We start from the raw sequence: 13,389 nt of genomic DNA on the forward strand, positions 1-13,389 counted from the left end.
TAAATCCAGCTGTAGGAGTTGGAAAATGCAGTTGAATCACTAAAGGGGACTGAATCATCTGATTACTGTAGAGAAATACAAACAGCAAGACTCTGCAACAATAAAAAATAACAGTGTATAATAACAACTCTTTGACAGTTCTTTTCCTCAAAAGCCTTGATGTCAGATGCTCTTGGTGAAAATCCCAGGAGACGTTGGAATCAGAGAAAACAACAGAAAACAAATACTTACCAGTTCATGGATTATTGCACTTGATGTCTGCCAATGACAGGTCACACTCTCTTATAGGGCAGGTAGGGCTCCTTGGGAGTTGAGAGCAGCTGCAAGAATCAAAGATTCTGTATACCCCTGTGTAACTAATGTATGACAGCATGTGCCCACTGTGATGTGATCTGACAATGCAACACAGTGCTTTTGCAATGGGGATAATGACAAGTTTACATGTGTGTATTTGTATGTATATATGTATGTGTATGCGCAGTGGGTGTATAGGTCTGTAGTCATGCGGCTTGATGCAACTTGACAACGTAGGTGTGTACATATAGAAGGAAAAATATTGAATGCAGGGAAGAGCACCCAGCAGGTATGTGCCTTAAGATGTCACCTCTTCACATGAATCAACAGTAGAGCAGGAGGGGAGGATGGGGTGGATGCTGCCAGGGGGCTACAAAGACCTTATCATAAAAACAGCCAGTGGAGCAATCATGTACAGCAACGTACAGAACAGCCGGCATAACATCCGTTGCTTGTCCTTTGAATTTAACAGGCGATGGACTCACAAGTGGCACGATGCAATTATTTTCACCCAAGCAAATTAACAGCAGAACATGAACAGCTGTAACTTTAATCATTGATGCAAGGACACACACAGACATTTAATTTTTGTGGGGGTAATGGTATAATACATGATACCTTGTCTCAAGGTCAAGAGGGAAATATATTCAGCAAAAACTCCGCACTAAGTACCTACGTGATATTATGTTTGCTGGATGGCAAAGGACGCTGTCATAAAGGGTGTGTGTAAAACAAAGTGCAATCTGTCTGTCAGCTCATGTTAAATGGAGTGTACCACTGATGAGACATGCAATCTGGTGTCTGCTTTTGTTAGAGGCAAGCAGTCACTTATGAGTCATGGCATTTCATATAGATTTTATATATTGCATACATTTTGGGGATCATTATTTGATGACATCATGCATGTTGACCGGCAAATGGCAAAAATGACCTTCAAGAAGAATAAATATTGTGTAATGTTCAATCCCATTTGCGCTGATAGATCCCTGCCTGATACAGCATGATGTCGGTGGATGGCTAAACCTGGAGATATTCCTCAACGCAGCCACAAACCACGGAGTACAAAAATAGGCTTCAAACACCGTCAGCCATGCAAATCAGCTGAAGTGTGTTCACAGGGAAAAATTCAGTATTCCAATTTCACTTTCACCCCAGCTGATGTGGAAGCATTAACTGTCAATCCGGTAGTAGCCTTTCTTCATGCTTTTTACATTACACCGACGTGAACGTTTTATGAATTTACTTTCAAATCCTTGCAGTCATGAAAATTCTTCCATTTTTATCCCAACAAGAGCATTTATTATTCTGCCAGAAGTGTATTCAAAAGGGCTGGTGTGGCAGAGAGGTCAAACATGAATCAGAGCAGCTCTCTAATATAAAAATATTGCCTCAAAGCAGCCAGCAGGAGAGGCAGTTAAAGATATGGGCAAACGCCAAGAGTGGTGTTTGCAGTATGGCTTCTGGATGTTGCTGCTGCAATATTATGTGCAGGAAAATAGTACTAATATAATATTCATAAACATTATCCTGATCTTCACCATCACAAGCTAGAAATCCAGTGCTGTAATTAGAGCCACAGGTGTTTCGTTTTCAGTCAGAAAAATCCATTACTGCTTGCAGCTACACAGCCGTGTGTTACTCCTGTTCTCCCTGCTACTGATCCTCTGCATTGTCACCCTGAATAAGAATATGCTCTTAGTGAACTCAGCCAGCAAATTAAGGATTAAAAGAAAAAAATACCGTGTTCATTTTGTCAGAGGTTGTTGTTCCACATAACAGATGCATATGTTCTTTTTAACATCTCACTCAACAATCATCACCCACCTCCCACTGCCGACAAGGAGAAAAAAGGATTTAAAGAGCAAGTGACGTACTGTTTGGATGGCAGTCGGTGTGTTATAGCATCAAAGGAACCCTGCCTTTTTGTTAGACCACTCACTCTTCCCACCTGTGCTTTGTCAGGATAGACACCATGCCCCGCCATGACTCAGGACAGCCCATGCATACTAATCGAGCCTTATATGCACCTCTGCAGCCCAGCAGACCAGTCAGAAGTGGCAGTCTGCCTCCTTGTGTCGCTGAATGGCACCGGTACCACTTACCTCTGCTGCTGTCTGAGCTGACATGGCCCCCAGTGGCCTGTACACTACAGGGGTGAGAGGTCTTACTGTGCGTTTACTTTATAGCTGTGGGTTTATGTCTGCTCCTCAAATTACTGGAAGGAGGGCGCCTGAGAGGAATACGTAATTCGTCACCAGCAGGGCCATGAGAGCAAAGCACATCACTGTGACACATATAGGAAGTGTTAAAATGGGGTTGTTGTTTTATCTAGCATTTTCGAGGCATCTGTGGAGTGCTCTGACATCAAAGCATGTGCCATTATTATGCTTTCAGAGAAAAAATGTTCACATCCATCAGGGTGAAATGTACTCCTCTCTAAAGCAGTCCTGATGGCTGCTGTTCTTAAGAACTTAAGACTTTGCTGATAAATATTTACGCCCTGTAAATATTTGAGGGCTGAACAACACACAGCGCCATTTATTTTAATCATATTGCACATTTCATTATTTTTCCGAGGCTCACAAAATCAATCTCTGCACAGTGTGCAAAGATGCATTTAATTTTCCCTCGCTATTAATCTCTAGCCCAATGAGATGATTAATTACACCGTAATAAAGGCTTGTCGCAGTTGGAACTGTGTCTTTATTCATGAAGGCCTTCGCATGGAGCTAAATTTACATTTAAATGTTCAAGGGTGGGATATTCTTATCTGCAAGGCTTGGGTGGGAGGGCAGGTTGGGTTCAAGAGCAGAGACAACAATCGTGGCGGGTCGGTCTGCAGAGGGTGTCAAACCAAAGTGGGAATCAGACTTGAATAGCTAGCCGCTTGTTTACAAACCGCACCACAAATCTCATGTAACCAGAGGTTTTCAGTGTTTGGTGAGAGGAAAGACAAATTTGTCCCATGGCAGTGAAGACAAATGGTTTATTGAAATAAGAGTTGAAAGGGGACAGTAAAAGCATCTTGTCACCTCTTTTATAGTAAATGTGCTGTGTGATTACAGCAGGGGTTGAGGGTTTTGCAATTGCCTCCTAATTGAATTGTGTTTTTAATACGTTTGTAGCACAAAGGATGTGCCTCGTTAAATGCTATTCTTGTTTTGAAAGGTCTAAGCACACCTCGCATGTTGAAAGATGTTTTGCTCCAGAGGAAATAAATAACTTCACCACTGTTCTTACTTATTCATTTGCATTTATGCAATCCATTCATCTCCACTCGGCGCAATTAAGATGTCATTTCAAACAAGCAGATCTATCCTTGGGAGATGACACAGAGGCAGGGAAATATTTAGGGAGGAGAACTTGAGATTTCTTATACCCTTGGAGTATAGCAATTCATTTGACCTTCAGATGGCTTTAAAGAGAATCTCATTCAGCCATGTAAAGAGAAATGGCTTGTGTTAATGCAGAGGTATGCTGCTTGAATACAGAAGAGACTCAAAATATGTTCAGCTTATGGCTTCCCTACTAATAATGAAGCGCTGTCCATCGGTTCTCCAGGAGGAAATAAATGGATGCTGTCTGCTCATATGTCCGGCACTCCAATCCTACATACAGTCTGTGTCTCTTAGTCTCTCTCTCTTTCCCTCTTTTTCCTTATCTCCTCTCCTCTGTCTCTCTCGCTCCCTTTTCTCGAGCATATTTTCCTGCTTGCTCTTGCACTATCACACAAACACGCTCTCACATACCCTTGAAAAAAAAAATGAGATGGGTGGGTGGGGGGTTAGAAAAAAAATGAAATGCATGAGTAAAGTTTTAATAAGGGAGAGACGTAATTTGAAAAGTCTTTGGAGGTGTTTGGGAATTTATCAATAACAACCAGCTGGGATTTCATGCATGGGAGCATTTGGTGTAATTGCCTGCACATCCCCGATAGAGGTTCCTCTTCAATAACAAAAATACGCTATTTAATGCAAAAAAGACTGACACTACTTACCAATTCTTTCGTCTTCTTCTTTTTTATTTTGTCGCTTTGTCTTAAGCAGTTCATGAGATTAGATGGCAGCTGGCATCTTTGACCATTAACAAACAGCTTTCTAATTTATTTCATCTGGCTTCTCTTTGTGCCAACTTTTGCCGCTTGCAGTTTTATTCATGCAAAATGAAGGGGAAAAAACTGAGATACTTAATTTTCTAAGATCACTGTACTTCAAAGGCATTCATTTGCATTCAGCAGCACAAATTTAAAGCCTCTTTTTGAAACAATAACATTTCTCCATGTAACTCATTCCCTCTTAGAGTGTGAGCCAGCCACAGAGGAACACCATTTTTTTCTTTTCTTTTTTTTCCCCGTAAAAGCATCACAAGTTAATGGTAATTGCATTCGTTAACAAAGGGAGATGTACTAATGTAAATTGTAACCTTTCCTCTGCCCTATTAGCATGGCTTGGATAATTTCTCTTATCTATAGAGAATCACAGAGGGGATTTCAGCTTGCCGTGAAAACCTCAGGGTAGCTGATGATAGAGTTTAAATAACACATCATTTAGATTTGTTTGTTCTTCATAAACAAGACTCAAGCACATAAAGTGTCAATACCAGCCACCTAACCACAGGCATCACAAATGGCATAGATGGATGCTGAAGGTTTTTAATAATGAGAAAGCTAAGCTGCTCTCAGTGGCAGTTCATATTTCACTGAAAGGCTGCCATTGTTATCAGCCTGATCAATGAAATAACTCTGTGGACCATAAACCAAAACAAAAACAAGCTCAAATGTGAGGGTAAATGTCTGCCCAGAAGCACATCCTGGTCTAGAAAGAGAGCAGATTCCGTTTTTTTCCTTATAAATCCTCCTACCCAGGCAACTGTAAAGCAAAATTATTTCCCACAGCCTCGGAAATTTTCTGTCCCGTCCCGTTTGACACCGAAAAAGAAGGTGCGCCGGACTTTTCTCGCCCATGAAACGATGAGTGAATTCTTTGGCGCAGACTACACATGAGCGATAAGGTCATGGTCAATAGCAGCATAATCATCCAAACTGGAGATTGGATGTGTGTTTGTCTGACTGTCAAGAGAGAGTCATGCAGAGGGAGGCGAGTGCTCTCTACTGTGCAGGGAACAAGCTTAGGGCCTCATAGTGTATTACAGAGGGAATAACCCACACTGCCACCCCTGCTATCAAAATTGCTTGGGAGGAGATTGCTGCGGGAGGTTGTGTCTGTCTCCACGTCCCGGTTCTATATTTCGTTCTCTGCCCAAGGTGCTTCACTGATCTCAGGCCAAAAGCTGTGTGAAAAATTCTGCCAACTCATAGAGGATGATAGCTAGAGGAGGGGAAATTCAACAATCCACCACAGAGCTGGTGAAAAGGAGAGTGAAGAAGGAGAAGAGAGAGGAAGAGGTAGAGAGAGTGAAAAATGAACTAGAAAATGAGGACAGAACTCCAGTCTCTTATCTGCTCTTGTCATGATGTTCTTGGAGATAAGTACCACGTAAGTATGTTGTCAAGTCTACTGCAACACATTACTGACAGCGACACAAGTTCGAGGGAGGTCTCGCAGTGCTTGTTGCTGCTTGGCTAACCTTTCGATTCGGCTCACTTTTTGGTTGCTTGTTCACTGAGCTAGAAATTCCTGCACCAAGGTTTATGGATGTCGTGGTAGTGGAGAGTCCTTGTGGTTCGAAAGACCGTCTTCAAGCTGAAAGGTCATACAGTCAATCCTTGCAACAGCCATTATACATCCATCAGTAGGCATGTGTGCTGTCAAAGTGCACCAGAACGCCGACTTGCTCACTCAGCGCAAGTCAGCCTATATATAACAGTGTCAGCAGCTAAAATGTAAAGAATAAATACGGCGTTAGTTAATTAGATTATAGATTGCGATGCCATTCGTAAAAATCATTAGACAAAAATGTTAGTGCTACATGACTGATTTGAAAACAGCCACTTCTCGTGGTTTCAGAATCATTTTTCTTTGAATTTTTGCTGTGACCTTGTTTTTCTGTGTGGTGGCCTTAATATGAGTGATATGGGTTCACAGTGAAACAGCTGCACAGGGAAAAAAAAAAAAAAAGTCACCAGCTTCTCTGAGAGGTCCTGTGAGACTTGACGATTTCTATTGAGCGTTTCTCTCTAAGTGTACTCAACATCAGAGATATCCAGTGCAACATAAAATTATTCAAAGGTGAACGTTATCTTAGACATCTGAAGATGTAAGTACAATGTTCCGTTCCCTGTAGTGGCATGGCACATTTCAAAGAGCTATTTTGTCTAAAGTCAGGAGAGATTGAAAACCATTTACTTCCATGCCGTGCCCTGCTCAAAAAGCTTGCCTTTGCAATATGTCTACATGGCGAACCTGCCATCACTCTACAAGACATCAGCTTTTCCCTGCCATACAAGTGTAGCTTTCCCGTTTGTGTTGTTTGTTTTCTAAAGTGGAGTGAAGCTTACCTAAGCAAAAGTCAGCATGGATTACAGTTTTAGCTGTGCTGTCGAGACACATGTAACTATGTTCTCTCTTGCAAATTATTGCACTTAGTAAAGGCAAAATTAGCAGCCTGCATATTCCGTTTAATTAACACACAGAAACAGAGGAAGGTGAAAAATGAAACCGCTTTTCCTATTATATTAGTGATAAGTGTTATCCCATATATAATCTATATATTGATATACAAAAATGAAAAAAGGATAATGATAAAAAAAGACAGGAGGAACCTGTAGCCGCCAGTTCAGTGACATCTGTCTCTGGAGTGAAAGCTGATCTGGATTTTCAAGCTCACTAGTGCAGTTGGGTTTTCAACATCGGAGGTCAAGTAGATATCATGCGTAGTTTTGAAGTGGTTTAATCCATGACAACCCACTGTTGCTAGGCAACAAACAACAGGAATGTTACCTTGTTGTTGTTTTTTCTCCCAAAAATGGTGAATGAGTCTATATATGCATTTTACTCTTATGTTCATGAAGGAGAAAAGAGGACGGCAAAAGGTGGCAACCTCCCCTCTATGGGTGGAATCCGCTTTTGTGTGTTGAGGGGGTTCTTGTTAAAATGTGCTCAGCTGAAGGCTCTCAAATAATAACACAAGGGCAAGTGAGAATTTGAATTTTTCTGAATGTTTGTTGAAGCTCATAGGGTTTATAAGTTTGAGTAAGGACAGAACAGATGAGGTCTGAGTCAGCCTTGTATTTACAGAGACTGGAAGTCATTTAAAAACAACATTAGTATCATAGTACTTACTATAAGCCAAGCATTGCTGAAGAGAAGTGAAAAGAAAATTGGCCTTTTTGCTTAGAATTACTAAATGTGATCATACTGGTGCGGCAGGTGTACAAGCAAGACTCCATCAGATTAATGGAACTCGGAGCAAAGTTGCAGATTTCTTTTTAATTTAGTTTCACCAAAGTGCAATGCAAAGTTTTACGCTTTACTGACCTTGATCAACCAGCCATTAAAAAGGAAGTAGCTTCAAAATTGTATTGATCAACAGAAAGCCGAAGCTTGTGTCCCTGACTTTTGCTTCAAAGCGCCTTTTAAGAATCCTTCCTTTTTTCAGCAGGAAGTATATAAAAGAAACCTAATTTATTTTGGAAGACTAACAGAAGACCGGTCAAGCCTGTGCATCCATTAGGCTGTATCAATGCTGTGATTTGGCCCTCAGCAGAAAAAAGACAAGACATAGTCAACACAAAGTGAATCTACATTGTAATTTAATAAGCTTTCACAGAAGCTTTTTTTTGTCACTCATGATGTATTGTTGGCAAGTCTTTTACGTAAACTTCTAAAAAAATATAATCATGCCAAATGGAGCCAATTAACACCCGCAAACAGATGCATGCAGTTTTGTTTCTCAGCATATTGTTCGTGTTAGGTATACTGACAGCTTGTTATTGCTCATATAATGTGTAAGTCAGCCTTAGACTACTATCTGCACTGTTGCTCATTACATATGGCAGCATTTCCTACAGGCATACAGCATAATTGGCTGGTCTGGAACCGGTTCTGGTATAAATCAACCAGCTTATCTTTGAAGCAAATTGCCAGGGAGCATGTCATGTGTTATTAATGATGACCAACTTCTGGGGTCTACTTTATTCTCTGCAGTTTGCCCTGCTCAAATTTATGGAGACTGGGACACTAAGCAAAAAATGTAAACATTGTTCAGAAGCTCCATTAGAGACTAAACACAAAGCCCATAGTTCAGCAAGTCATTACATCTCCGTAAGTGGATAATTTCTGCTGTCCCATATCTTACATGTTGACTGCAATCATATTCTGGACAAATTTATCAACAATGCTTGAAGCATCAAACCGCGGGATTTTCATCTCATTTTGAACCCTGGCCAGGACAAGCAAATTGCTGCCTGCAATATCAAGCTGCACTGATAAATGGTCCTTCTTACCACTCGGGTGTGTATTTGCATTTGCACAATTACCTTTCTCTGGCAAGTGTTTGCACAGGGGTTTTCATCAGATTAGAAATCTGACATGCTGCAACATGTGTCTGGGAATAAAGAAGCCCTTTTAGTAGGATTCCCAAAGGACCATTTCACACTCTCATGTTCTTCCCCAAAACAAGTAGTGGAGGCATTTGAATTACAGGAAAGACAGGGTAATACATCAGGCCCGATCAAAGCATTCTATTGGAGTCAGCACTATCGGGCAGTATTTCTCAGAGATGATAGAGAAGGAGAGTGAAATCTTTTGAAAACAAATTTGTCACGGGGGATTATTTTTATCTTTATGATGACCTTGCAGTAAAAGAAACAAGCAGCAAAACATCATATTAGCGAACCTTTCAACTGCTTCCCACTGCTTGGGTTTCTGCCACAGAGTAGATGATACATTCTGATTCACTGGACCCCCCTGGCTCATGAATCTGGACAGATATAAAAAATATATCAAAAAGACTGAAATCATAGCAGAGAGGGTATGTTTTCATGTACTGAAAGTTTTACGCTCAAAGTATTCAATATCCAGCTCATCTTTACTTGCAGATTTTCTGACCTAGTTTAGCCTCAGCTTCCAATGAAGCCGTGATATTTTCATCCTAATAAAGACAAAGTGTCTGTGGAAGTTCTATGTTTGTTTAATATTCTGTTGTATACTGAGACGGTTTGGGAGACAAACCATTAAGCAAAATGGAATTTATTCACACTTCAGCCCAGTGCTCCCTGTTGCATTGCAGCCTGATGGATTTGACTTTGGCTAACAGTCTGAGTGTGATTTATGATCAAACAGCACCTGAACCCAGGATTTATTATCCATTACTGCTGTCCGTCAGGCAACATTACATTACACTCCACTGTTCATCTCAGTTTGCCGAGCAGCAATGCACCATCCGAAAGAAATATGCTGTTAAATCTAGTTTAACACATGCAAAACACCGAGTGGCACTACTGTGTCTGAAGAGGTTTGTTTGTTCACTCCTTTACCCTTTTTTCCCCTTTTCTAGCTCTGCTGAATGGTCTCTATACCATTATTTCCCCCTTTTCTTTAAGGCCCTATAAGATTACATATCAAAGAGAAATAGCATTGTGAGCCAAACATTACATCCTGTAAGTGTATTTTGTGTTTTTATTTGCAGCAGAGTAGCCTTATGTTTGGATTCTCTGAGTATGGAGTGCAAACCTGAGTAGCTGGGCTGCATTATCTCCCACCCTGGGCTTTGCAGGCAAGCAAATGTAAACTGTTAAGCTTGAAATGAGCACATTAAAAGCAATCCTTGTGCAATCCCGCTGCTTCTGTAATCAAGAAAGGCTCCTAATTTTAGAACAATGTGACTAGAAATACAGTGGAGTAAATTATCCGTGCATTTGTGTCTCTCTGCAACTACACAATTGCACGTAACACATAAATGGTTAAGTAAATGTGCTTCAGCAGCTGGTTCAAACGCAGTATGGCTTCACTACAATAAACACTGACGAAGGATGCTGCCCTGCACTGACTCCCAGTTTACTGTAGAATTTAATTTAAAGCGCAATATAAAGCTACTGTAGTAAATACTGCAAAATTAATCTCTTTGGCTTCTAACCTTTCCTTTAAGTTTGTGGTTTTGGAAAGTTTGTAGATTCTGCAATGTAAATTCATAGCACCTACAGCAGATTCCAAAGATTAGATTGAAAATACAGAAACAAAATGTACATAGAAACTTTCACAACTTCCACAGCATTTTCCATTTCTCTGCTAGTCTCCATACACTCTGTATAGAGGCAACTGATTGAATCAAGCAAGTCTTGATAATGGAAAGAATTTGCTGAAATTTTTAAGTTCAGAAATCACCAAAGTGGAGGAGCAACCCTGATCCAGTTAGCGTCAAAAATTTAAAAAAAACCAAAACTACATTTTCCATTCGCCCGTCCATTGCAGAGCTACACATACAGACAAAAAAGCACACTCACATTCACACCTACAGGCAGTTTAGAATCACTAATTAACCTCAGTATGTTTTTGGAGTGTCGCAGGAAGTCAGAGTCCCTGGAGAAAACCCACACATGCACAGGGAGAACATGCAAACTCCACACACTGAAACTGTACAACCCAAAACTACATTTTACCATTTAAATTACCTTCATCCAGGCTCCATCTGAAACTGTTCAAACTGTCTGAGCACCGTGATTTTAACCATGGATGACAGTTTACTACATAATGGTTTTGTCAGCTGGGAAGCTAAACTTTTTACCACTCAGTTTCTCAGAAATGGCCCTGGCTAATTCCAGCCTCACAATGAGGCAAATGAAAATAGTCTTCCGCAGAGCACGTCTTCTTTCACTGATCCTTATGTCGTCTTTCAGCTTTAAATAAATATATTGTGTCTACACTGAGTCTGATGTTGTATTTCATCAGGCTGGAATCAGATGAATCAGACAGTCGATAAGATATGGGCCAACAGTCTGGAAATCCAATTATTATCCATTGTGTTTTCCACATAGAGCTGATTTATGGCTACTAGACGATATGTGATTTGAAAAGGATGTTTGAAAAAGAGAGTTACATACTACTGTATATTTATTAACACAGTGACATTACAGACTACAGCTACACATTCTTAATAATTATTTTTATTGAATGAGGTAATTGCTTTAAGAGAATGCTGCATTGTGGGTTGTCTAGCTGTTGTCTTGCTATGCAAGCAACCTTCTGTCTGTTCATTTACTTTGTGCTTGATTCATTCGGCCAAAAGCTGTTTCAAATTTAAGATTCTGAAGTTTTGTTTAGTGCTTTGCTGCAGTGACATGATTTATTGGAAACTATCAGAAAAACCAGTTAAGTATGATGTTACAAACAACCACGTTTGAAAATGAAAAATATTTCCAACCCCTGCAATGTCTTGATAGGAGAATGTAAACAGGTTGTTACTGTCTGAAAAAAAATAGTTCTTCAGAAGGCACCAGGGTTCTTTAAAGCTCCATCACCAATTAAAGAGTTTCTGTGTTGAGAAGGTTGTTTTTCACATAGTTGATGTGCTCCTTTTGAAGGCACTTCATTTTTATTGGAGTTGTTGGGCAGCAGATCATAACAAGAATTTGGAGCTGCAGCTAATGATTGCTGTCATTATGAATAAATCTGTCTCAGTAATCCGTCTATGAAACATCAGAAAACAGTGAGAAAGTTTACCAAATCTTAAGTCGGCCTCTTGTATTATGTTGTTCTGTCTGACCAACAATCTAGAACTCAAAATAATGACTGGAAGATCCAGAAATGCTTTAAGTTTTTACATTTACAGTTCATATTATTCTGTGTGAACACACAAGCTAACTGAAGTTTTCAGTGGTATTTGTTCTTCCCTGGTGAAATACTTAGTGTTAGATTTGTACACACACATAATTACATTTGAAATGCTCAAAGAACCATAAACAAGATTCTTTACTAAGGGTCCGGGGTTAAATATTTTCTTTAAAGATCCTATTTTTTCTAAAGTTTGTTGCCTAGAACAGACATTTTTTAAGATATATTTTCAGGGTTCTTTAAAGAGTGTTTTGCTAAAATGTCGTTTGAGGAACTGAAAATGATTCTTTAATGGCATCTCTGCAAAGACCCATTTTTGGCTCTGGCTAGTACCTTTATTTTTCTGAGTGTGTGTTTTTCCCCCATCTAGTGTGTTTTGTTTGAAAAGTTTGTTGACATGGTTGTCCTATTTTTCAGACAGAATGTCTCATTAATTGAACGCCGTGAGGGAACTTGGTGATCACGACGACACGATGTTATGGGATAGATCTGACCACGGCTGTGATGTACGTTCGCTGGTCCAGTCTTAGATGATCCTAAAGCATCTGTTATTTTGTGAATATCTTTGCACTTGTTACCAGGACAACATGCTCCTTCAGTGTGCACTTTAAGTAAATAGTTGGGAGGATGGGTAAAGAGGATGAAGAGATCTAGTCTTTCAGATCTCCAGGGAACCCTCAGAGATGGAGGGAGCAGATGTTGAGGAGGAGACCTTCTATTCTCGGCCTGTTTCTGGAGGTGTGCTTGGTCATTAGCAAATATTCCGATGCGAGCAAAGCAGTGGCATAGGATCAACATTTTCATGAGGCAGAACTGTAATTCGCTGCACTAGAAATGCACGGCTGTAGCCTGCCAAGACTGTGGGACTTCTGAGTGTCTGTTTTGCCTGTGATCAAACATGCATGACAGCTCGTCTTCAAAGCCAAGACAATATGTGAGTGAGGAACGCTGGCAGAAGCATGCGATCGCTGCGTCCAGAGGAAACACACACCCTCACGTATTATGCTTGACAGTTCTGCTTTTTTCATGCAGCTACAAAGATGTGCGCTTTCTCTATGAATAGTTAATAGAGGTTAGGATAATAGCCAGGTTGTTACTCCTTTGTATCAATACTGAAATGTCAAAACAGTCTTCCAGCAGCCAAAATGACCCATGTGTCATCTCACGGTATGCATAAAACGACTGCGAAATTCCCTTCAGTCTGGAGCAATTCATCTTCGGCTGTACATCTGTTCGTGTCTTCTCTTGAAAGGAGTAGGAAAAAACAATTGACACTTAATTGCTCAAAGGGAAACAACACAAAAGACTCATTTCACTGCAACCATTCAGCATTTGCATCTGATTGCTCAAACATGCACGCACATCA

Source organism: Acanthochromis polyacanthus, chromosome 10, assembly GCF_021347895.1.
Source record: "Acanthochromis polyacanthus isolate Apoly-LR-REF ecotype Palm Island chromosome 10, KAUST_Apoly_ChrSc, whole genome shotgun sequence".
NCBI lineage: Eukaryota > Metazoa > Chordata > Actinopteri > Pomacentridae > Acanthochromis > Acanthochromis polyacanthus.